The sequence below is a fragment of the Fukomys damarensis genome, unplaced genomic scaffold, assembly GCF_012274545.1.
Source record: "Fukomys damarensis isolate Sample0158 unplaced genomic scaffold, DMR_v1.0_HiC HiC_scaffold_28, whole genome shotgun sequence".
Lineage (NCBI taxonomy): Eukaryota > Metazoa > Chordata > Mammalia > Rodentia > Bathyergidae > Fukomys > Fukomys damarensis.
In genome coordinates, this window is record NW_022900940.1 from 18,631,959 (window position 1) to 18,659,654 (window position 27,696).

The 27,696-nt window shown below is 38.5% G+C and overlaps 1 protein-coding gene across 5 annotated transcripts in view; it reads right to left on the minus strand.

The window, feature by feature from the left end:
• The window catches only part of Stac (SH3 and cysteine rich domain), a 147,682-nt gene that overhangs the window by 110,594 nt on the left and 9,392 nt on the right, over window positions 1–27,696 (minus strand). For 2 of the 5 annotated variants that reach the window (XM_010629673.3, XM_033757038.1), the window contains exon 2: window positions 18,759–18,807. The exons of 2 other annotated variants lie outside the window; for them this stretch is intronic. The gene's annotated coding sequence lies outside the window, so the exon portion shown is untranslated. Of the gene's footprint in view, window positions 1–3,120; window positions 3,248–18,758; window positions 18,808–27,696 lie in introns of all 5 variants that reach the window. One more of the 5 variants, XM_033757039.1, reaches the window with a different exon arrangement.

Here is a 27,696-nt window from a genome sequence, read left to right on the forward strand (position 1 = left end):
GAGAGAGAGAGAGAGAGAGAGAGAGAGAGATCAGGCCAAAGACTGACCCTAAAGTTTTCCTTTGCCTGCTGCTGTCTACATGTGGACTATGTGGCAACTCTTGGCAAAAAAGAAGTGCTCAATATGGAGGTAAACAAAACTTTTCCTGAAGAGCAGTGTTGCTTGGTTGGATCCAGGTAATAACACAAGAACTTGTCTGCTCTGTGGTGCATTCTTCACCCTTAAATTATAGCCTGGGCTTTTGCTCCATCTGTTAGGTGCAAATGACCAGCCAAAGCAGCAAATGCTCCTAGGAGAGTCTTTACCCATGGAAAAAATGACATGACACAGAGAAGGCAAAGCACAGAGCAGAATGGAACATAAATTTAACATAGGCATAATAAATATCCTAGAAAATTAAAGCAAAATATAATATTAGAGGCATGGCACATGAAGATTCAAGCTGTTCACAGAACCAGTTAGTTGCTGGATATAAAAAATATGAGTTAATATGTAGATCCCAGGAGAAGTTCTGAAGAGCAGCAAAGATGCCTCGTGCAGAATTCAATTGTTTTATTAAAGACCACGTATAGAGACTTGAATAATAGAAAGATATATCATGGTTCTGGACAGTGTACCCAAACATTTTACTGAGTTAGTGCTTTCCAAATGACTGTAGAAGTTGGATGTAACCTCAACATAATATTGGACAACTTAACATCTGGATAGAAAAAATTATTTTACACAATAAAAAAGTCAAAATAAAGATTCAATACTTTGTTAAGAAGGAGCAAAGATGGCGCTATCAGAGTAAGATTTTTAAAAGCATACCACAAAGAAAGCCATAGGAATAAAGGAAACATAATATTTATGCGGAGATATATATCAATGGAATCAAATCAAATACAGAACTCCGAAAAAAGTTTGTGGGAATGTGTGCAGAATTAAGTACAAGAATTGTTTGAGAGAAACAAGTTGGATTCTTTCATCTTCTTATGCCACAAATTTCCAGTTGAAGTAAAAATCTAAGAATAAAACTAACAATAAAAATGTAGGTGAATTACCTTTGACATCTGAGATACGATTTTGTGTGTGTGTGTGTGTGTGTGTGTGTGTGTGGTACTGGGGATTGAACTCAGGACCTTGCATTTGCCAGGCAGGCACAGTGACACTGACCTACACCTCTGGCCCAGGAAAACTTTCTTAAACAGGCCTAGTCATCACAAGCCACAAATAAAAATGCTGGTGGATTTTAGAATACTAAAATAAGAATTTCTGGCAAGTATTTGATGCGTCATGAAGCAAATATTTATGGTGATAATTGACTGAGATTTGTGCATTGTTTCAGCAGTTGAATAACTAATCAGTATGACCAACAAATCAAAATGGAAAGGGCAGGTATGGCTTATGTCTGGTACTAACTGATCGGGGCTGGCAAGAGGTTGAGAACTTCTGCTTAACAAGAGAACTGTAATATGTAATAGTGAGATGCTGGATTGATATTTAGGATTTTAATTAAAACCGAGTGGGTTACTCTTCTAGGTATACCAGGAGATAAGAACATGTTTTCTGTCCTTTTCTTTCTGTGTTATATGCCAAAAGCCAGGTGTAAATTTCACACTCCAATTAATAAAAGAAACCAAGAGGCCATTGCCTTTAGCATGCAAAGCCCCTGAGAGCAGAACCTCATCTGTTTTGTTCACTTTTGTTTCCCAGGTGTGAAGAGCTGTTCAGTATGAAGCCGTTCACCACCTGCGGCGTTTGAACACTTGGAATGTGGTTAGTATGAACTGAAGCATGGGGCACAGCAAAATATACCGTGATTTGGGAGATTTGATTTAAAAAAATCCAATGATCTCATCATTTTGAATACAGCACTGGGGATTAAACTCAGGGCCTTCTCACTGGGCTACAACCCCAGCCTTTTTTATGTTTTGAGACAGGGTCTACCTAAATTGCTAACTTTCCGAGACAGGGCTTGAACTTGTGATCATCCTGCCTCAGCCTTCCAGGGTGCTGGGATTACAGGTGTGAGTACCATGCCTGAGCAGTACTATTTTTATTACTTATTTAAATTAATTTCTTCTTCTTTTTACTTTTATGAAGGTGATGACTAAGAAATTTTTAAGTTACAAACATGGCTTATTATGTTTTTCTCTGTCAAGTTTATTATGTACTACATTTTTATTGGACACCAAGTACTTGTCCAGAGCAATGACTGACATGTCACAGTTGCTAAGACATGTTGATTTAAAGAATGAATGAATGAATTAGTTCAAATGAATCATTTTCTCTGCAAGTAGTTCGTTTTCTACCTTTATTGTCCTGTCTTATATCCTTACCTGTAACTGAGTGTGGTTTCACTGGGAAAGGCTAAAACAAATTTCCAAAGGAAGAGGAACACTGGCCAGAATACTATCACTTGAAAACAGTCAATTAGTAGAGCATTTCCTGTGAGGCAACTCTCATTAAACCCATCCTACAACTCCACAAAGGATTATTACTTCCATTTATAGATAATGGCATTGAAGGTCATAGTGGTAAAGATTATGCTGCAAGAGGAGAAGGAAGAAATTAGCCCTGCTTGGTCTGGCCAAGCCAGACCTTCCTGCCAGTCTAATCTGACCCTGGCTCTCCATCCTCACCTTCCGTGTTTTAGTGACACGCAGGACCTCTGTGCACCGTGCTATTTCTGTGCTCAGGAACACCTCCACCCTGCTGGAGTGCCACCTGCTGGGCAGAGTCTGTCACATTTAGAACTTTTAAATATTGTTACATTTATTTGTTTCTTGTCTAGTCCTTCCTAAGGCTGAGTGGGTAGATTTTCTGTTTTGTTCGGTAGGGAGACATTAACTAATAATATTGAAATGCCTGGTACACAGGCAGTGCTTAATAAATATTACCTGGATTGATGAAGATCATCATCCCAATCAGAACTAATTGCTCCTTCGATCTGCTTTAATGGAATGCTTGCATTTTGAATACAGTTCTCATTCCAATTTGCATCATCACATTGTAATTAGCTCTCTTTACATGTCTCACCACCCCAAGTTTATAAATTCCTTGTAGATTGGATTAGATCTCAATCAATTTTATCTATTCCAAAGCCACTCTCAGTGTTTTTTTCCATGTACAACTTACTTTTTTCTCCCACTACACACTCCGTTAGTTGTGTAATCAACTTCCAGCACTTCTTTTGGTGATCGTGGTATCTCCCCAGCCAGGTAAGTATCCATCACTACTTTCCTTATAGAACCTGACAGTATTTCTGAAAGAGTTAAAGGCATCATGTTGTAGTGATGCATGCATATCCATGTTTATAGCAATGCAATTCACAATAGCTATGCTCTGGAATCAGTCTAGATGTGCATCAACAGGCAAGATAAAGAAAATCTAGTATATATCCATGATGGGACATAAAGAAGAATGAGATCATGTCTACTGAAGGAAAATGGATGGATCTTGAGACCATGATGTTATATGAAATAAATCAGACACAGAAAGTTAAATACGGCATGGTTTCTTTTACATGAGAAACAACATATAACTAAATTAAAGGATAAAATAAAGGTGAGATGGTAGGAAATAGGGAAACAGACTTTTTGGAGATAGGGAGGCGGATCGGGAAAGAGAGGAGGGGGAAGTGGAGTAAACTGATAAAAATGATCAAGATATAGCATATACATGTACCAATTCCCCCAAGTGAATATAATTGTTATGTACTATAAGTATACACATATTCACAAAACAAATAAAACACAACCTTCATTTTTTCATGAAACAACACTGTGTCTTATCTTCCTTATAGCAGACAATAGCCACATAGCAGTTCTGGCCAGTGAAATGTGCATCCAATGGAGATTTTTTTTTTTCCCAGAGGAGTTTGCTTTCCTGATACAACAGATAGGAGACTTGGTTGGTCATGCCTATCTCTCTTTCCTTCTTTTCTTCAATGCAGGTAAAAGGCACTAAGCTAAAGCAGGTCACGATAAGGCAATAAGCAAGAGGACATAAGCCAGCAGCCCAAGGTGGTAGAACAAAAGAAGAGACTGATGATTCCACTGAGTAGCTGAGCTGAACCAGCAATTCCCTATCTCTAGACTTCTTGCCATATATAAAAAACAAATCCATACTTGCTTTATTACTCTGTTACGTCCTTTTTGTTATATTTTAGCCCAAATTATCCTTTACTTAAATAGCTGACATATTTATCTGGCACAGCATTTCTGTGCTGCACTCCCATGCAGATTTTTTTGATAAAGTAAATATATTTTTGTGGGAAAGTAATCAATGCAAAAATTTGAACTATAAAGAGATGGGATGCACAGAAAAGATAGCTCTCAGCCACATGCTGATAGTAAATGGTAGAGTTAGGAGTCAGAGACAGGCCTTTGAAGATGCCAAGCTCCAAACTTGTGGCCCCTTAAGCCTGCTTCATGACAGGGTGTATGTCCTATCATCAGAGCCCGCATCCCTTGACCTAATGGATATCTGGACATCTCTCAGCTCTGTCTGCTAAGGACTCCATCCTGGAGGAACACTTTCTCATGGTCTTAGCTGCTGCGGACTTACTTCCTAAGATGGCAGCACAATCTGTTGATAAATATTGTTTGACTTTCCTGAGTACTTTTTCCAAAGCCACTTGGAAACATCTCCCACCAGCGCTCTGATACTGATCATTCTCTCAACCAAAGAGGGAGTATGATCTGTGTGTGTGTGTGTGTGTGTGTGTGTGTGTGTGTGAGAAACATCAAGGAGCTTGGGCATCAATGACTGGAGTAGACTGAGAGGGAGAGGAGGAGGCCAAGGAGAAGGAAAAAGTGACATATGCAGAATCTGGACCTTGTTAACACCTCAGAGACCTTGGTAAGGACTTTGGTGTTATTCTCTGTTGTGATAGTCATTGGCTAACACTGAGTGATTGATATTAAAAGGATTACACTAATTTATACGTGGAGAGAGACTCCTTTCTATAGACAGGCAGCTTAATCCAGGGGTTTAGAAGTGGAAATGATAAGAAGTGACATGTTCTTGACATATTTTTAAATTAGAGCCCATAGGATTTCTTAGTGGATTGGAGATTGGGTTCGAGGAAAAGGGAGTAGTCAGTGATGAGTCCAAGGTTTGTGACTTGCATTTTTTTAGATGAAACACAGTATGAAGAAGCAGACCGTGTGAGGATCTGCTATAAAGAGTTCAGATTCCCCAAATGCACTGTCACAAAGTCCAGATGGCAGGGTATCAGAGGAAACTATGTGGGTTAAGAAACACATTTGAAGATGAGGACAAAGATCTCTGAGGAATTCTAACTGGACACTGTAAGATTTAGCTTTTTAGTGTTAATTTTCTTCCCAGTACATCACTGTATTATCAAGAATGTGGTTGTGTTTGGTAATCAGCCTAAGTAACGTACTAATTTAATATGCACAGTAAAAAACCAATCTCCTTTACGATATTCTCCAAAATAAACAAAAATATACAGACACATATAAAATTAGTTGCCACGCATAGTAGCATTAGTAGCACTGTAGTAAGTGGCAAAGGCCTATAGGGAACTGACTGTTCCAAGTGATCCTACTGTCTGGGTCTAAATCTTGGTTTTGATGCCTAATAGCTCTATTAACCTCTTTGAAAATAAGAAATGTAGGCTATTAAGATCATTTGAAGAGATAATCCCCATTAATCTCTTAGTAGAGAGTTTGAGACATAGTTTCAATGCAATAAATATTAGTTATCTGTTTTCCTTACATTCAGTGAAGCATGCAGTATAGATACACATAACCCACTGAGGACATTGTGTTCTTCCCCATGCACTGATAAGCTCATGAAGAGACACTATAGTAAATCTACATGTACAGCACACAGGCAGACAGACACACACACACACACCTTAAATTTTCCCATTCTTTCACTGCCCATCTTGCCTATCTTTGTACTTGAATGTTCTTTTTAAATGCTTTTTTAGAATGAAAAGATTTTCTCTTTCTTCCAAGACTAGACTATTACTATCAATGCATGCCGTGGCTCACAGCTGGCTGTCCTGTTGTATGAGTGACAAATATCCTTAGCAAATCACTTTCTCTAAAAATAGATCTTCCCAAAAGATCTGTAACTTAAATTTCTATTTCCATTCACTTTTAAAAGAGAAAAAAAATCTATTCGTTAGAGACTTATGGCTAATCTATTGCAAGAAATGTGATTCAGCGAACATGAACAAATCTCTCTCAAGTTCGCAGAATGTCCTAGTTTTACCTCATCTGTTTATTGGATTTATATAAAACAGAAATGTGAGACTGACAGATTTCCCCATAAAGTTCCAGGTGAATGTTCATGCTGTTCGGCTTTATGGAGCCATTTACCTGAAGTAGTTTGCCTTGCTAATTTAATGCGTGACTTGCTTTCTCTATTCCTTCTCCGAGATCCACAAGGATGGATTTAGTGGGAATAAGATAACTTTCAAGTCATAGTCATTGTGTAGAATCAGATGAATTGTTTTTACCACTACAGATCAATTAATCTTTTCATGAGCATAATTCCCCAGCAGATCACTTGGCGCTCTAAGCCAAGAACCACTGAGTTCACATCATTCGTATTGCTAGGATGTTTGTGGAAAAAACAAACAAACAACAACAACAACAACAACAACAACAAACCCACAAAAGTACCAAAATGGCATTTTTATATTGGGAACCTCAGCACTGTTATTTAAATATCAATAAAGACTGTGAATCCTATTTACCTCTTTAATACCCTTTTACGCACACATCAACTAAAGTCTTATTTGAACTACTATGCTCCACTGATTTGGACTGGGAAAGGGGCATTCAATCAACATCTTAAAACAAGTTATTAACAGCTCCTCTAAAATCTATCATTGGCACACTTACTCTGAGTTTCAAAGTAAAGAACAGTGAATCATCTGGAAGATTAAAAAATGTTAGACCTACATGTTTATACTAGATGCTTTTCAGTAAAATCAGGGACAATAGATTTAACAAATTTCATGCTCATGAACTTATTCCCTGGCTGGCCAGAGGTAGCCCTTTTCTACATTGTTCCATTGCTTAACATTATTATTGTTGTCATCATGATCATTACTTTAGCATCTCCAACCATAATGTGTGAAGTAAAGGAACCATAATATCCATTATATGCTGTGTTGGGTGCCGCAGTTAAAGACTGATATACACATGCACATAATCACTTAGATGTCTTTAAATTCAAGCCTTAGGAAACCAGATCTAAGCTGGCTGAAGTGATAAGAAAACTGTCTCATATAACATGAGACCCTAATGCAGAGAGACTAGGGATTGTTAATTCAGTAACAAAATGATATCACCAAGGACTCAGATTCTTCCCATCATTTTATTTTGTCTTCCTCATCCTAGCCTTAGGGTTGACTTAGTTCATGGTCAAGAATGGCTGCCTGTTTGCAAATGGTGAGCCTCAGAAAAGTGATGGCATCTTCCCTTTTGTCTATTCTTTTCATACTAGAAAACTTTTTTCAGAAGCTTACCATTAGAATTCTCTCAAGTTTCACTGGCCAGAATTATAACAAATGTCTTTCCTAAACTAGTCACTGGCAAAGAATAAAATCACCATTTGACCAATCAGGATTTGCCTCTTTGGTACTTGGATTGAGTATGACTATATAGAGAAGGGTTGCATACCAGAATAATGTGGTCATTTTATGTACAAGGAGAAAGAAGAGTAAATGGCTGCAGGGCAGACAAACAACAGGGTCCTCTAAGCATAGAGAGACCCATGGTGGAGATGACAATGGCTGGACAAATGGTAAAAGAAGAAGACGGAGAGAGAGGTGGAGAATGGTGATGCGATAGTCACTCTCAGGAGTCCCATGCTACACTATAAAAGGTCCGGAATGTGACTGGAGTTGACCTTAGAGAAGTAAGCTTGCATGGTGCGGGAGTAAAGGAATGATATGGCAAAGACCTGAGTGGCCTTTAGTTACTGAGAGCATCCCTTGGCTTGGCTAGCATGGAATCAAGGACATCACCCACACAGCTTTGAGGGAATGGATTCTTCCAACAACCAGTGAGAGTGGAAGAGGACTCTAATCCTCAGATGAGGGTGTAGCTCGAGACTACTTGATTTAATCCTAGTAAGATGGTAAGCAAAGGGGCCAACTAAACCTTTACCCAGACTCTTAGCCCATAGAAACTGGTGAAGAAAAACAAAATTTTGTGTTGTTTTAAGCTTTGAAATTTGTAGTTTTTTTTCTTTTTTGTATCGGGGATCCAACTTGGGACCCTGCTCTTGAGAGGCAGGCGGTGGAACCACTTAGCTATTCTCCAGCCCTAAATTTGTAATATTTTATTGCACTGCACAGGGCTGGGGATTTAGCTCAGTGGTTCGGTGGCCTGCCTTGCAAGTGGAAGGACCCGAGTCCCAAGTTCAATCCCTGGTACCAAAAAAAAAAAAAAAATTACACTGCACAAACAAAGAAATCCAAATATACCCATTTTGGACTGTTGCGTGAGTGGAAAATACACTTTTTTTTCATTAGGCCACTGAACTTTAGAGGCTTACAGTATCTAGAGTCACTTAAACTAAATACAATGGTATGAACAACGTTGCTCACATAAAGGTATTAAGGTTTCCATCAAATGTGCAGAGACCGTCTTTTCTGGATATCTTGCTGTGAAGATGGTGTCCTAGGGCTGGCCTATAGTTTGGCTGTACCTGCTAATGAAATAGTTCTGAACTGTTATAACAGCTTAGTCATCACCACCAAATTACAGCACTTCTCATTATGGTTTCTGGCTTGCTCCACTTAACTGGAATCTGGGCCAGATACATCCAACATGGTACCTCTAAGAACCATCAGGATTATCTGTCACATTTATACAGCAGGAAAGGCCTTCTGTTTCTGGCATGTGCTTAGGGTTTTGTTTTTGTTTGTAAAATAAAACAAGCCCTGCCAACATTCTAATACTAGTGGGATGTAATTCAGTCCTGTTCAGGCTTAAAATGTTGTACAACTATTCAGTTACACCCTAGTATTAAGGCCTGTATTTTGTGAACATACAGCATGTCCTAGGTACTGTGCTGGTAATTGGCATATTTTTTTAATTTAACTTTTACCACAACCCTGAAAATGAAATAATGTTAAGTTCCATTTTATTGGTGAAGTATCTGAGCTTAGAGAGATTAAATGATGTGCTTAAAATAATAACTTTTGAATGGCAGACGCAATAATCAAATCTAAATCCATGTGGCTTATTTCTCCATATATGAATTTTTTGGTTATTCTCCAAAGTTCAAGTTCCACGTTCCAGTTACAGTGTGATATTTACATATATACTACAGCAGCAATCAATAAAATTTTGCTTTAATGCACCAGATAGCAATTGTTTTAAGCTTTGAGGGCTATACAGTCGCTATACAGCTATTCTGACTTATAGTATGAAAAAGGCCATAGGTAATATGCACATGAATGACCACTATTGTGTTAAAATTATTAAAAGACAGGTGGGCTAGATTTGACTTGTAGGCTGTAGTCTGGTGAATGCTGGTCTTTACAGAACACTGACATGTTACAGTACAGCAGGGTTAGTGTAAAGACATGTGCACATGGCCAGGTGTAGTGGGGCATGACTGTAATCCCAACAGTCTGGGAGGCTGAGGCAAAAGAATCACAAATTTGAGCCCTACCTGGGTAACTTAGTGATTTGGAGAGACCCTGTGTCAAAATAAAAATTATAAAAGAGAATGGAGATATAGCTCATACTGAGTCCAACTGCCAGCAAGTTTCTCAGTACCAGGTAGGGAGAAAAGAAGAAAGAAAAATGAAGAGGGGGCGGGGGAAGGGAGAAAAGAGAGTGGGAGGAGAGGAGAAGGGGGGGCAGGAGAGGAGAGGGAGGAGAGGAAGGGGGAGGAGTTAGGAAGAGAGGAAGAGCAGGAGAAGGAGGTAGGAGGAGGAAGAGGGGGAGGAGGAAGAGTAGCAGGAGGACAATAAAGAATTAGAAACAATTCCGACTAACTCGGACAGGGACTCAGGGGTTTCCCACCTATTGCCTGCGGGCTTTGCTGTGACTGCTGCAGTTCAACCTCTCTGCTCAATTTTGCTTTTCTCAGTCCCTTCCAGGACTTGTTCCCATGGGTCCATCTCAGTAAATTCTTGCCTGTAACTGTCTTGCTGCAGAGTTTGAGATGATCAAAGCCAAATATTAACCTGGCCTACCAAATGAGAGAAGGGCTGAGAAAGAAGACTTTCTGAATATAGATCAGAGTAGTTTAAAGCACCTCGAGGATCGTGCCAGTAAAGGTGGCACGTGAGGAGAAATGGGAAAGAGTCCTCTGGTGAGAAGGAAGAGCAAGAGCAGAATGGAGGAAGAAACCCATGATAGACAGGAAATTTGAGTAGTTCATAGTTGTTGAGTGTGACGTGTGATACTGGGCTGATAGGGAAGCAAGGGCTAGATTCTGCCAGGCCTTCAAAGAGCACCAGGTTTGCATTCGAAGGTGGAGTAACAGCCCGGAGGCAGCTTGGGAGGTAAGGGGGCTCCTCTTCACCTATGACTAGGACATAGGAAGTACAATACCCATTAGACTCCACTGGAGAGGGAGGCTGGAAGCTATGTCTGCTGGGAAGCATCTGCCTCTGCGAATCACCAGGCAGAGAGGAACTGAGCAGACCCTCAGAACGCAAAGGAGCTTGGTTGCAATATCTCAGAAGAAGGCTAGGGGACTGAGGAGGCTAGCAAAGTGACACAGGCAAGGCAGGCTTCCATAAGAATGGGATAATTTGGAAGAGATCGCATAAATGAGGGGCTTGTTCTTGGTCTAAGCCAGGTGGCACTGAGGTCTACAGCTCGGTATGAGGTGCTTCTGTAAGACTTGAATAGGCTAAAGTGACTCCATGCTAATAGGCCAGACTGTGCTTCTTCATATGCTAATTGCTACCTTGGTTAACAGCCCGCCCAGGGGCAAATGGTTTGACAAAAGGTGACCCTAGATCATTTCCTGCATAAGATAAGCAATGTGTTTGCAGTCTTGTTCTGTGAATTCCCTGACTCTTTGTTTAGAAAAACCTTATAAAAAGTACTTCAGCCCCTGAGCAGTTGCCTCTCTGAGCCACCTGGCTCCGGGAGTGCCGTCTGGCCAGACTAATAAAGGTCTCTTTACCATCTAGGCTGGTGTGTTCCTTCCTGGGTTTCTCGGTTCTCTGTCGTGTTCCCGGAGCCTCGCTGGGTGCTAGGGCCCAGCATCGTGGAGGCCTTTCGGCTGTTCACGCTCCGTGGAGTGGAAGTGAGACTTTAGGTCTTACACTTCACCACTGAGGGCCCCAATCCATCTGTTGCTGGCTATCTGTAGGAGCAGTAGCTTCGCTAGAGTAGTCACAGTTAAATGCACCAGGACTCTAGAAGCCAAGAGGGAGGAAGATTGGGGGTTTGGCATTGTGGGCAGGGACATAAAAGGAATGAAAGGACTTCAGCGAGCAGCTCTACTGGTGCCAGGATCTCCTCGGGGCCCAGTTAGAATTTAAAACACTGTCTTTTCCTATTTCAGTTTTTAAAATAAGAAAGTGATACATATCTTTTAAAATTCACATATTACAGATGTATTTGTAGTGAAGACAGGAAATGACTCTACATCACCAATCTTTGTAGTCTACACAAAAACAAGAATCGGTACCAGTTTGGTGTATGTAGTTCTAGAAAAATTTCTGTGAATTTATTAACAAAAGTGTATTACTTATGAGTTTTTTACATGGTTGAGTGTACACATTTTATCCTGTGACTGTGTCCATGTCAGTTTGTAAGCACATACATAACACATTTTATTAATTTTTTCTATGCATATATACTTAATCACTATAATACTGACAGAAATTTGATGCTGTCCTAATTTTTTGTTTTAAGCACCGCTGTAATATTATCATACATATATTCATATGAAGGTACATTTGTTAAGAATATTACAATTAAAATAACATTTATGGGCTTGTATGGGCTGAGCCCTATGCCAAGTGCTCTATATTTTATCTCATGTAATCTTTACAGTAATCCTTTGATGAAGATTTCAGTAATCTTTCATTGATTTCCAAAAAAGGACAGTGGAATAGACTTGCTAATTTTCATTTTTAATAAAAGCCTTATTGTTAAATGGTTAAAATAAACTACAGTTTACGTATTTATTTATGGAGGATTAACATCCTTTTAATATTGAGTCTTCTTTTCTAAAATATTCTTTCCATTTACTTTATTTCCATAATATTTGTGTATTATTTAGATTTCCAACACTGTGACAAAATAACTGACATAAACAATTTAAAGGAGGAAAGATTAGCTGTGGGTCATGGATTCAGAGGCTTCAGTCTATGATCAGCAGCTCCACTGCTTTTAGGCCATGGCGAGCCAGAAACCAGGTAGAAAGGTAAGGTGGTGGGAAGCTGTTCACCTCAAGGCAGCCAGGAAGCAAAGCAGGTGAGAAAGCCAAGCCAAGAGGAAGGCAAACCGGATCCAGCCTACCAGGGCGTGCCCCCATGATCTAGGTTCCACCTGCTTTTCCCATCACTTTCCAGTAATGCCATCAAAGTATGATCTCAAAATGGATTAATCCACTGGGTGAAGTGAGAGCCCTTAGGACCCAGTCACTCCCTCAATAGTCCATCAGCTAGCTAGCCAGACTTTTGCACGAGGTTTTTTTTTGGGGGGGGTGGTTACTTGAAATGCAAACAACATTAGTTTGCATCACATTGGACCTACATGTTTCTTGTCAAAAACATTCTAATGCATGTTATGGGTATTGTTAGTAAAAGGAAATTAATTGAATTTGTATTTTGAGCTCTTAGCATACTAATATTAGTCTTATAAAAGTTTCAACTGAGAAATTTAAATAGGCTTTCATATGAGTTGCTAATAATGATAATTTTGCCTCTTTCTAATAAACTTTTTTGATAATTTTTATATCTTGGGACTTCTAGACCAATGTTGAGTAAAACAGGTAGTATTTTTCTTTGTCTCATTTCTTACTTTACATGGGCTCATGATTTATAGTTCCTTGGGGCAGTTGCTACAGGTTTTGGTTGGTATCTTTCAATGAGAAAGTAAATCCTAGTTTAACAGTAATCATTTTGGTCATCAGGAGCTCCAATTAATTCTGTATTGGTGGAATCATGGTAATTTCCTCTTATTTTTAACCAAAGTAGGACATTACAAATACATGCACTTTTCCTTTTTATGATTATTATCCTTGATTCTAAGAGCAAGGAGATGGCCCTTGAATGTTTTTTTTCAGAGTTTAATTTGTCTATCTCTCTCTCTCTCTTTTTGTTTTTGTACCTCGGATTGAACTCTTGGACCTTGCACTTGCAAAGCAGGCAGCAGCACCACTGAGATAAATCCCTGGCCCAGGAGCAGAGTCATTTAAATGATTTGATATCGGATTCCAAGTTGATTCCAAGTTATCTTTTGCTCAGAATCTGAAACCATGGCATCTGTGACTTTGACTATCAGCCTGCTGCTTCTCTGATTCTCATTATGTGAAGGTCATTTTTGCTTTTTAATTTTTGGAAATTTTTAAGAGATTTTTCTCTCTTTGTAATTTACAAAAGTTACTTTGATTCTGCTAACTGTAAGCAAAGTCCTTTCAATTTTATTTTTCATATATCATTTTTACATTTTTGATTTTGCTGTTTGGCACTTATATTTTACTTTTATTGCTCAGTATTTGCTGAGTCCATTTAACTTGAATATATAAATCCAATTTTCTTGTTTTTAAAATATTTTCTTTTAAAATTCTCTTTTTATTTTTATTTTAGTCATTCTCTCTTGGTAGAGGTGACTGGCTGACTTTTGTCTGCTTTCATCATCTCTAGATTTTTCTTTATATAAATTACCCATTCTTTGCAGTATCTTTTGGGAGATCTCCCTACTTTACCTTCCACTTCACTGATTTAGTTTTCAAATTTGTTCATTCTATTTTCAAATCCTGTTTTGCTTTTTAAATCAATATGTATTAATTTATTTTTAATAGACACAAGAAAAATTAGACAATCTTATTTCTAAAAACCCAGTTAAGGGCATCAATCCCTTTTGTTAAAAAGGAAGTTCTTTTTTTTTATATGATCATAATTCTTGAATTTCTCTGAAGATACCAATTAGAAAGGCCTTGAGATTAGTCCTATTCCTTGCATTCTATCTCATTTCTGGTTAACTTTTTGATTTGTATACACTAGTCTCATCTTTTAGTTGTCTGTTCACATAAAAGATGAAGAATTGGTCTGGTCATCTAAGGTGCCAAAGAGAGTTTCTTCTGCAAATAGGAGGCTGAGTGCAATCATACAAGTTGGGTAGTGTGACAGGCAGACTTTGCTTTAGGCTATATGGGGATCATGCCCTGGGGCTGTTACAGGGGGCCCTGCACTTAGATGAGCCCTGAACCTGATTTTATACTCATAGCTGTTGCTGTCTTGAAATTCTTAAAAATATTTGAATAAGGAGCCTCCATTTCCCCGTGCACTGGGCCCTGCGCATTATGTAGCTGGCTCTGTGTGCTTTTATTCAATACCCTGAAGAATCCATTTTTCTCTCTTCCCAATAGAGAGGAAGGAAACAGGTTTCCAGGTGCCTGAGGGCAGTATCTGGGGAGTCCTCAGAATGTTCCTGGCTGCAGCTCTCTCAGCATTATACCCACGGAAGTTTGTAAAGCAGCTTGTTCAGGCTTCCTTGGGTTCCTTGTAGCATTTCTAACTATAGCTCCAATTTGACACACATGCTATTTTTTATCCAGGGCTCTTTAAGGTAGCTTTCTGCAAGGTTTTGGAACTAAAGCAACTTACTGACTTTTTGTTAATGACTTTTTAAAAAAAGGAATGAGCATTTTCTGAACACAAAAAACCTCTAGGAATATGCTAGAAAAGGCAGGACTATGATGTGGATGGGCCAGCATGTGTGCATGAATGAGAAATCTTGGTCAAGGAAATGCACAGCTGGGAGGGTCTCTTTACCTCCTCACCACCCTTGAGTTGGTCATCTGTTCTAATAGTTCCACAAAGAATGAAAATTGGTTTCTAGAAACTAATGTGACTCCAAAGTGTATAGATAGAATGTATAGGAATAGGAACATTTTTAGAGATTTGACTCCCTAGTAGTTTAAAAATGAACACAAAATGTTATATTGAGTTTTATGTTATTCTTAGCCATATGAAGCTAACTTCCTTTGCCTTCTTTGTCCAAATCTGCAGCTTGGGAAGGAAGAATTGGGCCTGGAAGTCTGGTTCAACCCAGCATGGTTCTGGCACTTACCTCCTTGCCACCTGAATAAATTCTAGCCATCTGGCCATGAATTTTGTGGGGTGATCAAGGCTGTAGCCAGGGCCCTCACATGTCAAGGGACTGTCTGTAGTCCAGCCTGGGTCAGGAAAACACCTGTATGTAATTGTTGTCAAACAAACAATTCACATAATGAGTACCACATACATATAGAATACATATTCCCCTCCATGGCGGTTGTTCTTAAAGTGTGGTCTCTATACTGACCATGTGGTCATCATCAGAGACATTTTAAAACTGCAAAATCTAAAGCTCTGGCCAAGATCTACTGGTTCAGAGTGTCTGGGGATCAGGCCCAGTAGTCTATGTTTTAATAGGTTCTTTAGGAGATGCACACTTAACTTTGCAACCTTAAACTGTTCTGTGGCATTTTGAAGGTCATTATAAGGTTTAAGAACCTATGTGTACATAGTCTTACTGTGACTTTGGACTGCAGTGTGTATTTTGTAATTGGGAGAATAACTTAACTTTCTCAGCTTCCTAATACTAAAGTCTAGGGATTATCTGTGATGCTCCCATACTCCTTCCACATTATGCATTTAATGAAATAGGATTCAGAGTAGAGTAACCCATTTATACTTTTACATTGTTTCATAACACATGGACAATCATTGGACAGAAGAGCGGCTATTACTATGTATGTTGCTTTTACATTATCTCTCTTCCTATCCATATGTCCATCATCTAACTGAATCTGAAACATGGTGGTCTATGTTTTGGAGCCAGATGACTTGAATTTGAAACTTATTAGCTGTTATCTTATCATGAGTTACTTCAGGAAACTGCCTCCCTTGGAGGGGAGGAGCCAATGAAAGTAAAGTATTTCCTTCCAGGTCTGTCTGGTACAGAAAATCTTCCAAAGGGCAGTTACTATTATTTCATTGCTTAACACTCCTAGACGTAAACATCACTTCTGCACCTTGTAAAGACATTTCCTCCCTCTCCTCCATCCCTCCAGCCCGTGTTCTCCAAAACACTGGAGCATGAGTGCTTCCATATTGCAAAGAGTTGTCTGAAGCAAAGAACTGGCAGTGGCTGGACAGAGTTCTCTAAGCCTACAGGCATCATCCTGGCCATCTCTGCATCTGAGCTTTTGTTTGTTCATGACAGTCAGGAGAAGTCTTTTGAAAGTGTGAATGTATCTGAGACAACTTAGTTTAGAACATTCCAAGAGTCCTTATTATGCTGCCCCACAGCCATGGGTTTCTTATAAATCAAATTATTCAAGATTAATAGAGGGATACATTAGGGAATGAGATCACTCAGCTAATCTGACAAGAGCAGGACAGCCCAGCCACCTGTCCTCCAGCCATTGCAACATTGAAAATTGGCCCAAAGAAATCTTGCCAAGTTCCACCCTTTCTCTCCACATGTTTTTGGAGGTGGGGTCTCCCAAAGATCCCTACTCACTGTTTCTGCTATGTGACTTAGTGGCATATTAGCGGGTCAAAAGCTAGTTCTTGCACCTATAGCCCCAAAGGCCTTGCATCAGGTGTCTACCAACTTATTTATTTATTTATTGGTACTGGGTATAGAACTCAGGACCTTGTACTTGCTAGGCAGGTGTGGTGCCACTGAGCTAAATCCCCAGCCCTTACCAACTTATTTTTGAAGTATGATTTTTAAACAAAGTTCTAACTTTTAGCACACAGAAAAGGGATAGGAATGCTCTGGCTAAGCAATACAGGCAGGCACCTATTACAGAGACAGTTGTGGGTACCCTGCCCAGATTCTGTCCCGGGCTTTTGCTCCCATCCCTCACCTACTTTGGCTGATAGATCCCTCTTTCTGCAGAGTTCCCTTCAACTAATAGAAACTGAGGTTATGCATTCCTTTACCTTCTTCCCTTTCTTGGCCCAAAGACTGACTGATACAAAGTTTAAACAGTGCTATGTGATTGCAGGTGCCGTGGTGCATACCTGTAATTCCAGTTACTTGGGAACCTGAGGCAGGAAGACTGTGTGAGTCTAGCCTACACAACTTCCTGAGAAGACGTAAACATCTCCAAGTTCAATAAATAAATCAGTAAATAAAAAAGGGATGAGGATTAGCTCAATGTCAGAGTGCTTGCAGCGGATGCAAGGTCCTGGGACCAAACCCCTCCCTTGCCAAAGCCTGTCATATTGCCTCAGGCAAAGACAACTCTGTGGGTACTTCTGCTCCAGAGTTCCATTTCAAAACCAACTCAAGTGAGACAATTTCAACCTATCTCTCTTTCTCCCCTGTAGGTTTCTAGAGAGCATACCATCAATAAATTATAAGCTGCTGAATTTCAGGCTCTGCTTTTAGTGACCTCACCTTAAGGTGAGGTTTATGATATTAAAAAATCTAAACTTCATACTTTTGGCAGCTTTAGACACCTATATGCTAGAAAAAAGGCTTCCTCAAGGTCAGACCTATATGTTGATGAGGGTGACTGTTTCCCTTCCTTCTTCCTTTCCTTGGTTTTTAAAAAATATCTTTACAGATAACACTAGAACAATTGTATTGCAAAGCTCATAAACTGTCAGGTGACATTGTAGTCTAAATACTGAAAGACAAGGTCAGAGCTGCTGCTCTCCTTTTGAGCCGCCTTCTGTTTCACAGTTGCTGTCTAGAGTCTGAAAACCACGTGCACAGGCTCAAAGAGCAAGATCCAGGGTCTCTGTGCAGCTGTCCAACCAGGCTGTGGATAAACTTACAAGTGAAGGGTCCAATTAAGAGCTAGGAAAGATCCTGATAGGAAGCTAGATGGCTTGGCATTTTGCTCTTGGCTCTGTGTAAGTGTTTAAAATATCTCTCATCATTAACACCATGATTTATGACAAATTGAGTATGAGGGTTTTTTTTTCCTGCTTGCTATATGCAGAAATTACCAAATAGGCACCCTATGAAAGAAACTTTGCCAAAATTATTTTAACCACAAAATTTCTTTAACAAATAACACATGAAACAATACACATTGCTTTCTGAGACAAGCTTGTAGTATCCATGAAATCAGAGCACACAGGTGATCTAGAAAGAAGACCTTTCGTAGTGATTAAAAATCTGCATATTAAAGGTTTCAGTGGGCTGAGTTGTGATCAACATGAGGCTTACTGATTTTACATCATGTTCTTGTATTCAGGGGAAGAAGCATAGCAGCCTGTTTTAATTTTGTAAAGAGAATTTTTTTTCTTTTTGCTCCTTTTTGCATCATGCAACTTATTCATAGAACATTTTTTGATAATTTTCATTTCTAAGACATATCCCTAGTATAAGAGAGTATAATATAGCACTTTTAAAAACTTTTTCAGTAAAAGTTAACAATAATGAAAAATTATATTTAGGATTTATCTTCCATTGTTATTTAGAGGATCAGGTCCACTGAGGATGATTACCAGCAAACCTGAACAACAAATTAAACATCTAGCAGCAATGTATTAATTAAACAAATGGATACAAAAATTTGGGTTAATCAATTTTGCCTTTTACAGAGGATTTAAGAAATATCAAACCTACCAGGAATGCAGCATCTGACAAAATGACTTATAGGAAACGCAGCCAATAACTAGAAAAGAAAAATAAAAACTCTGATGAACGACTAGACTAATCATAGAAAAAACCCACAGAAGCAACAAAAGACAAAACCCCTCTCTTTACTTCTCTGGTAGTCCAAGGAGTTCATTGCTCAAGAATATAAAATTCCAATTAGTTTGAGGACTTATTTTCCAATACAAAGGCAAATTAGCAGAAGCAAGTCAGAAGTTTCAAAGTAGACTAGAGAAAGGAATGGTCCCTGTTTGGGAGATGGAAAAATGTAAGAATTAGACATAAAAAATGGGAAAGCACAACAGTGGACTCATTAGCACACAGGGGAAGACTGATATGCACACAAAAGGTTCAATACCTGGCATCTCAAATGGTGATTCTGAGTAGTTAGGAAAAGGAAATTACAACAAGAGTAAAACTGCTTTGAAATTTGCAAGCACTGGCAACTCTGTTATTATGTGTGAACAAAATTCCATTTAGTATGCTCTGCTTTTGAAAGCAAGGAAAGAAAAACTAGGTTATAGAAAGATTTACAAGTGAAATTCTCAACAGGAAAATGCTTAGGACATGCACATATCCTCCTTTATCAGTAAAGATCCTTTCTTAAGCGTTCTTGCCTGAGAAAGTTTTCTTGTACTTCTTTGAGGTGGAATGAGCTAATTTTCCTCAGGATATGGAACTCAAGGAAAATGTTTCTGGAAGAGATGTAGCAGTTAACTTTTCATAGCAGTATTAATGCGTTACCAGAAAATTAGTCCAAGTATTTTTTCAGCTTTTTTTGTTAGTACATGTTTGCAGTACATAATGATTTAAGTCCTTATGAGAATTGGTACATGTATCCTAACTCTTAGAGTTATCCTAACTCTTTTTTTTTTTTCATTTCTTCCCCCTCCTCCCCCCTCACTTCCTTTAGCTATTGGTCCTTGTACCTTTTGCAATAATTCTATCTCCGTTTTTCCTATTATCTTTTATCTTAGTCTTTACTTACACTTTGGGTTTCTTGTGTAATTCTAAATTAAAAGGCCGTTGAATTTTTACACGGATTTTTTTTATTATCACATTTTCAATGTTGTTATTTTTTCCAAGAGACTTCATCTCAAATTTTTTAATAAAAATCAGTAGGAAAATATGGTTCACTGAATAGTGATCTAATATACAATTAAGTTTTTGCATGTATATCCAAGTCACATTTGCACTACTTGATGAAATGTTGGCTCAATATTTGCTTAAAAATGGAGTAGAAGAAATCAATCAGGCATTCATTAAATTTATTAATCTCTAAAATGAGACCTTCCACTGCATTTTAAGAATAAGATTCATTAGGGAAGAAATAAACAGACTTCTGTCAAAATCATGATCAGAGAGGATTTTGTATTGTAGAGATACATACCATTTACCAGAAAGACTGAAGGAAATTATTCTAGTTGAAGTTGTTTCTGCTTGATCCTTCTGTGTTTGTTTAATTTTGTGAAGAGATAGCCTATGCTATTGAATCCGAAAGTCAAAGTGTTTTCTCGTTGGATGAGCCTGGTCTCTGTTGCTACCTTTTTGCTGCATGGAGATTTGAATGCAGATTTCTGGGACTAAGGACCAATCCTGATGACTAGGTAGACTGATAATTTACATGGACTAAGAACTTCAGCAATCAGTGAGATCAACAATCTTAATTCTTTTTTTTTTTTGGTACTGGGGATTGAACTCTGGTCCTTGCGCTTGCAAGGCAGGCCACTGAACCATGGAGCTAAATCCCCAGCCCCTAACAGTCTTAATTCTTGACACTTTGTACCTCATTCCATCTTGATTCAGTTTTTCCACTGTGAACATAAGATCTTTTGTTTTCTTGCTTCTTACCCTACACTTTGGAATTTTCCCTGTCTCCAGGCTCCTGGCTCTGATCTTGGACTCTCTTTAAACTAATCTGGCTGTTCACTCTGAACAGTCTCTAACAGATAAGAATCCTCTTGGTTGAACTCAACCTCTGCCCCTTGCGCAGATTTGGAGAAGATGGCTCCTTGAGGGGGAATGAGACACTGGTGCTTGTCTTTGAAATTCCTCTCATGCCTGCTCTTTTCTCTTGCTTCCTGTTTCCTCTCTATAATCTTTTAAAGACTGTATTGCTCACTTCCTTGGCATTAAGTGCTCTCCATGCCATGCCAAGCCATCTTTCACTTCACTATTACAACATTAATGACAATTCCTATCCTACTTTTCAAATCTAGATCCCTCTGCTCAGGCTCTGATACCTTCAACTGACCTCTGCAAGTTTCTTGTTTGTTTCTCCCGAAGATGCAATTTCAGTCAAGCCAATTATATTTATTCTACCTTTATAATATTATCCTCAAGGTTAAGTTCACATGTCATTGTTTTATTTTTTAATGTGTGGTTTTATTTTATTTTTTAAAATAAATTTCATTTTTTATCCTATCCCCACCTTAAGCCCCTCCCCTCCATAAGTACAAAAGCTTTGTTTCCACATTCTGTTATTTTTAAAGTTTATCTTGACTGCTACCAACACACATTTGCACAAGACTTCCTGTTTCACAAAAGGTTTGATATAAGTATCCTTTTTTTTTGTTTTAGTTTTTTTGAGACAAGGTCTCACTATGTAGTTGAGACTGACCTGGAACTCACTATGTAGCCTAGGCTGGTCTCAAACTCACAGCAGTCCTCCTACCTCAGCCTCCCCAATACTGGGATTACAGGCATGCACCACCACGCCCAGCTAGTATCCTTTTGATTCTATTAACTCTTCAAGAGTTCAAGAGTCATCTGTAGAACATCTCTCTCCTTCATACCATATACCATATTCATAGCAAATTTTTTTTGTTTGTTTGTTTTTGTACCGGGGATTGAACTCGGGTCCTTGTGCTTACAATCACAATCCATTAGAATGTTCTATGATGATGGAAACATTCCATCACCTGTGGTTTTTAACACAGTAGCCACTAATCATGTGTGCTTACCAAGTACTTTGAATATGGCTAGTATAATTGAAGTGCTGATTTTTTAAGTTTAGTTAATTTAAACTGAGGGTAACTAGATACCTGTGGTTAATATTTGCCATATTAAACAGTGCAGACCTAGCTAGTTCTTGGATTTACTTTTTATATTTCCGGACTTCCTTTTTTTCAGTTTCCCCTTTTTTTTATTACGCTGCAATAAGTACCCTTTTTTTTTTCTTGCTACCCTTCAAAAAAGTAAGCTTATTACCATCTCTGAGCCTTTCTCTCTCTCTCTCTCCTCTTTTCTCAGATCTTCACATAGCTCCTGTCCTTACTCCATACTTGTTTCTGTCTCAAAAGCCAGTCTGTCATTGACCCTTTGCTGGTCACTGCTTTAGGCAGCTTCAGTTGCTGTGACAAGAATGCCACAGAATGGGTACTCCTCACAGGTGTGGAAAGTGGAAATCTGTGATCAGGGTGCCAGCACTGTCACCTTCCTGGTGATGGCTCTCCTAACTCACAGGTGTTTGGATGCTTCCTGGCTATATGCTCAGATGGAACACAGATGAGAGGGTTACAATCTCATGATTGAGATGTTAAAGGCCCACCCATAACCAAACATGTTCATTCTGGAGATAGAGCTTGGATGTATGAATCTGGAGGGGGCACCCACACACTAGCTCTCCGTGACAGCCCTTTCTACATGTACTCTTCTGTGTAGCTTTATCCCTGCTCGATATAATGCTGCATTGTCTTCTCTACTTCGTCCAGAAGTGCAGGAATACAGTTAGTGGGAAATTGGTTCTCAATCCTGCCTGGGAGTGAATTTCTCTAGATGATGCTGAACAAAGGGACACAGCAGCAAGGGGGTTGAAAGCATCTGTGAGAGATGAATTACAATGATGAAAAAAGTGGAATCTTGGAAGATAAAATGTGTGAGCATCAGTGAAAAGAGGGTAAGCTTACTGGATGGGGTGAAATATTATTGGAATAGAAGTGCTAATCAGAGTTATGTGGAAAGATACGAGGTGATTGATACAGTGGGAAGCTTTAAAAGGAGATTCTAAAAAGGGCGTAATCCTTGTGTAGGCAAAGTCTTGGGAATGCTCACAGAAGTGGGGCTGACATGGGAGAGGGTGGAAGACAGAAATCATGGGAGGAAAAAAGTTTAAGGACTTAGAAGTCAGGATGTTAGTAAGAATGCTCAATTGTGAAAATCACCAAGGATTGTAGCAGGAGTGGTGGTAGAGTGAATGAGCAAGAGACTGGCTGTAGCATCGTGGAGACAGAGAGACCTACTTGGGATTGATTGGTGGTTACAGAGGAAAACAGTAGATGAGAGAAAATGAAGACATTTTAAACCTCTGAGCTTTATGGGAGGGGGAATAATAATCTGGAAGCAGCAGTGTATCTACTTCTCCAGCCAGCATATCTGAAGGAGGAGAAAAGAGCCAGCGCTCCAAAGTCCTGCAGAGCAAGGACTAGGTGCCAGAATAACAAGTGAAAGACACTTTCGAGAGGAAGCCGAAGACAGGGTTCTGCTGTAGAGCAAATTCCAGAGGGTAGAATGGAGGAGGGAGGTTGAGGGATGGATGGATCAGTAAATATACAGACCTGTATGGAGGTGAAACTGGGAGAGGAAGGGCCCCATAGCACGGAGCTTTTCCTAGTGATTGAAACCACTAGGAAAAGGGGTGTGATGGGATTCTTTCCCAAGATTTCCAAGTTATCTTGTTCTGATAAAATTGAGAGAGTGAGAGGGGAAATGGGGAGTCATGTCAGGGGCACACAGAAGTCTGGTGCCCCTTCTCCCTCCCCTAACGTCAGTCTTCAGCACAAAGGAGCAGTGGCATTTCTGGCAACTCCGAGTGGCTTAGATACCTCTTTATTCTTTCTCTCTTGTCTGACCTCCGTCCTTCACTCTATGATCATAGCTCTTCCCAGACCCAAGGAAAACATGCTGACAGAAATTTCAGCTGTTTAAGATGAATGATACATCATCCTCTGGGAGAAGAGACATCCTGTCTCCACATATTGCTTCATATCCTTCTGCTTTGGACTCCTCAGGGCCAGAATGAGCGACTTCTGGTTTTCTGGCTTGACTGACTCTATGAACAATGCTCATCTATAAATATGCACACAAGAGGAAGAGTGAATTAGAAGAACCAAGGTGAGTTTAGTTTGATACAGAATGAATTTAAAACGTGTGCATCAAGAAATATTGTTCAAGGGTCAGGTGGATATAGGGGACTAGAGCTCAGACGAGAGATGTTCAGATTGGATTCAGATTTGGGAGTCGTCACCTGGTGGGTGAAATATGAATAGGTTAGGTATAGCTGAATAAAGACCTGGAAAGATGATGGAGAGTGGGAAGGGCTGAGGGTCCTTGGCAGTTGGATAGATGAGGAGGAGATAGCCACTAAGACAAGAGAGGAATTGTAAGAGAAGTAGGATGGAAAACAAATGAGTGTGAGAGATTTAGGAGTGGCCAAGAGGTCCCTCCCTATTTCCACAAGGCAATGATTTGAGCACATTCTAAATCTAAACCTGACAGAGCTACAAAAGGTGTTTAGTGGATGAAGCTTGCAGGATTCCTGTGAGAGTCCAGTTTGTTGAGACTGAAGGAAGGTCTTAGTTCTGTCTTGCTGAAATTTTTCCAGAGATACTATGAAGATTTAAATGAACAGACATTTTTCTGGCAAAACACAAATCAATAAATTTGACTCAAAATGCTCTCAATTTTTATATTTAAATAGGTGCTAGCTTTGGATATTATGGGCAATTTATCTCCCTTCTTTTAAATAGTGAAAGAAAAGATTAATTCTGGGTTCTACAGGGGGGAAAAACATCCATGGACATCTTCCTAAATCATTTTCTAATTTGCCATATCCTTAAAAATAAAATCTGACCAATAATACTAAAGAGACAAGTATGGAATAATTTTCCTTATGTATATACATAAAAAATAATACAATATTGGCAACCAAAACCCAGAAGTTTATTAAAAGAAAATCCCCATGGCCAAGTAGGACTTGTTCCAGGAATGTAATGAGAGTTTATTATTAGGCTATCTATTAATATAATCCATCAGATAAAGAGGCCAAAGGACAGAAAAAAATCACATGATTACTTCCATATTTGCCAAAAAGTAATTGAAACAATTCTTTATCCATTCCTGAAAGAAATCCTAGTAAGTTAGGAGTGTCATTTATCTTTTAAAAAAAGACTCTCAATTTAGCTGTGAACATGAGTAGAAAGTGTGAGATTTGTGTAGAAGGTGATCTTAATAGAATGATTTAGCTGGAAATGGATTTGTCTTGAAGTAGAATTTGTAGTGTACCACATGATCTTTCTTAGGCTCAATAAGCACTTGCAGTGGCTTCTGGGGGAGTGAAGGCCACCACTTGGCACCAACACTGTTTTCCAGATAGATTCATAAGTTACAAATGGCAGATCTTTTTAAATGCTGAATAATATTCCATTTTATAAAGTATTCTATTTCATTATATATATATTTTTTTTTCCACAGTCTTTTCATCCATTCATCTATCAAAGGATACTGTGGTTGTTTCCATATCTTGGCTGTGCCGCAGGTGTGTGTGGAAGTGCAGATACCATCACAAGCCAGTGATTCATTTCCCTGAGGATGAATGTCCAGAAAAGAGATTACTGGGTCCTATGGCACTTTTGTTCTTTATTTCTTTAGGAACCTTCATATCGCTTTCCATAACAACTGGACTCATTTTCATTCCTACTAAACAGTGTACAGTACTTGAGTTCTTTATTCTTACTCCTTTATTAACATTTGTTTCCTTTTGCCTTTTTGGTAATAGCCAACCTTAAGGTGGTGTCTCATAGTAGTTTAATTTGCATTTCCCCAATGACTTGCGATAGTGAGCATCTTTTTATATACCTGTTGGCCATTTTTATGTCTTTTTTGTACTTGTTCATAAATAAAAAATGGAACCTAAAAGATCTTACATTACAAAATTAATATAAAAATAAATTTCCTTTGTGCCAGCTGTCACCTATAAACATATACCTGCTCAAGTATTTGTCATTTTTTCTTTTTTTTGCAATACAGCACTAGCAACTGGGCAAAGGGCCTTTGCACTACTTATTCAGGTATTTTAAATTTTTTTTTAACGTGAGACAGGGTCTTGCTTATTTGTTATATTGCCTAGGTTGGCCTGGAGCTTTCAATCCTGCTGCCCAAGCCTCCCAAGGTGCAGGGTTCACAGATGTTCATTAGCCCATCCAACTTGTCACTTCTTTTTCTTTTCTTTCTTTTCTCTCTCTCTCTCTTTTTTTAATGGTACTGGGGATCGAACTCCGGATCTTGTGCTTTCGAGGCAGACAGAACCACTGAGTTAAATCCCTGGCCCCACATCTTTAATATAATAAATTATCATCAGATAAGACTGGTGGCGCATGCCTTTAATCCCAGCACATGGAAAGCTGAGGCAGGAGGATTGCCTTGAGTTAGAGGCCAGTTTGTGCTACACAGTGAGTTGAAAGCTAGCATGAACTATATTTTTGTCTCAAAGAAACAAATAAACAAAGAAAAAATAAATAGACTTTGTTGGGTGAAGGGGATGAAGGGAAGACAGGGGAATGGGGAAAAAATAAGAACTAAGAACCAAGACACATCATGTAAAGGTACAACATCCCAATGATGAATGTAACTGTATTGCATACCTAAAAAGTACCAATAAACTTAATGAAAAAACCCAAGTAAAGAGAGTTTATTGTCAGATATGAATGAGAAGTACTGTTGTGTAATTGCACAGAATTGCAGAGTAGGTGACTAAAAGTAAGTACCATGCAGTGTATCTTTCCAAAAGATAGAAGAAAGGATTTTGAAAGCTTTGACATAAAGGTTTTCACCAAAACATTGTTTTTACTACTTGATAGAAAAACAAAAAGGCAAGCTCAGACAGATAAATAAATAAAACTTCCAAGAGGATACTTGTATTATATAATATCAAAACTATTATAAAGCTATTGTAACTAAAATATAATAGCAATGCAAAAGTATAGTATAGTACTAACCCTAAAAATAAAATTACATTAAAATACAGCAGACGAATGTAAGAGAGAACCTAGTACATATTACCATTCATTACATAATAAATATAACATTTCAAATCAGTGGAAAAAGAATAAATTATTCAACAAATGGTTTAAAAATGTCTATTAATCACTTGGAAAAAATTAGGTCTTTTATACCTCATAATGACATAAATTCCAGATGGATTAAAGTGATAAAAATAAAAGTATATATTAAGATCTAGAGAAAAATATGATTAATATTTTTTTTGCTTCCAGGTAAAGGAAGACTTTTTCTAAATATAAATGAAAAGAGAAAATCGTAGCTAAATACATTTGAGACATTTAACAACACAAGAGCAGAAATCTATGTTGAAAGTATAACCAAACTAAATAACAAATTGCAATTTTGGAAAATGTTTGCAATGTATAAGAAAGATTGTTTTAATATGCATAAAGATTTTAAAAAATCAATAGCAAATGGACGAACATTATAATAGGCAAGGGCATGAATTGATAATTCACAAAAAAGGTAATAAAAACATGAAAAATAACCTTCCTTAGGAAACTAGTATAACTTAAAAACTGACAAAATTCAATGCTTCTTTCTCCTTTAAGTTTGCTGATTTAAATGAGTGTGATACTACAACTCAACAAGAGCCAAACCAACCAACTAAAAAGTAGGCAAAGACCCTGAATAAACATCTATTCAAAGAAGATACACAAATGAGTATGGGCGAGCACATGGGATAACTAATCACTAAGGAGATACAAATCAAAACTATAATGGGACACTACCTTGCACTTATTAAGATAAAAACTATCTGGGGGTGAGGATTTAGCTCAGTGGTTCCATCACCCGTCTTGCAAGAGCAAGGATCCAAGTTCGATCCCTGGTTAAAAAAAAAAAAAAAAAA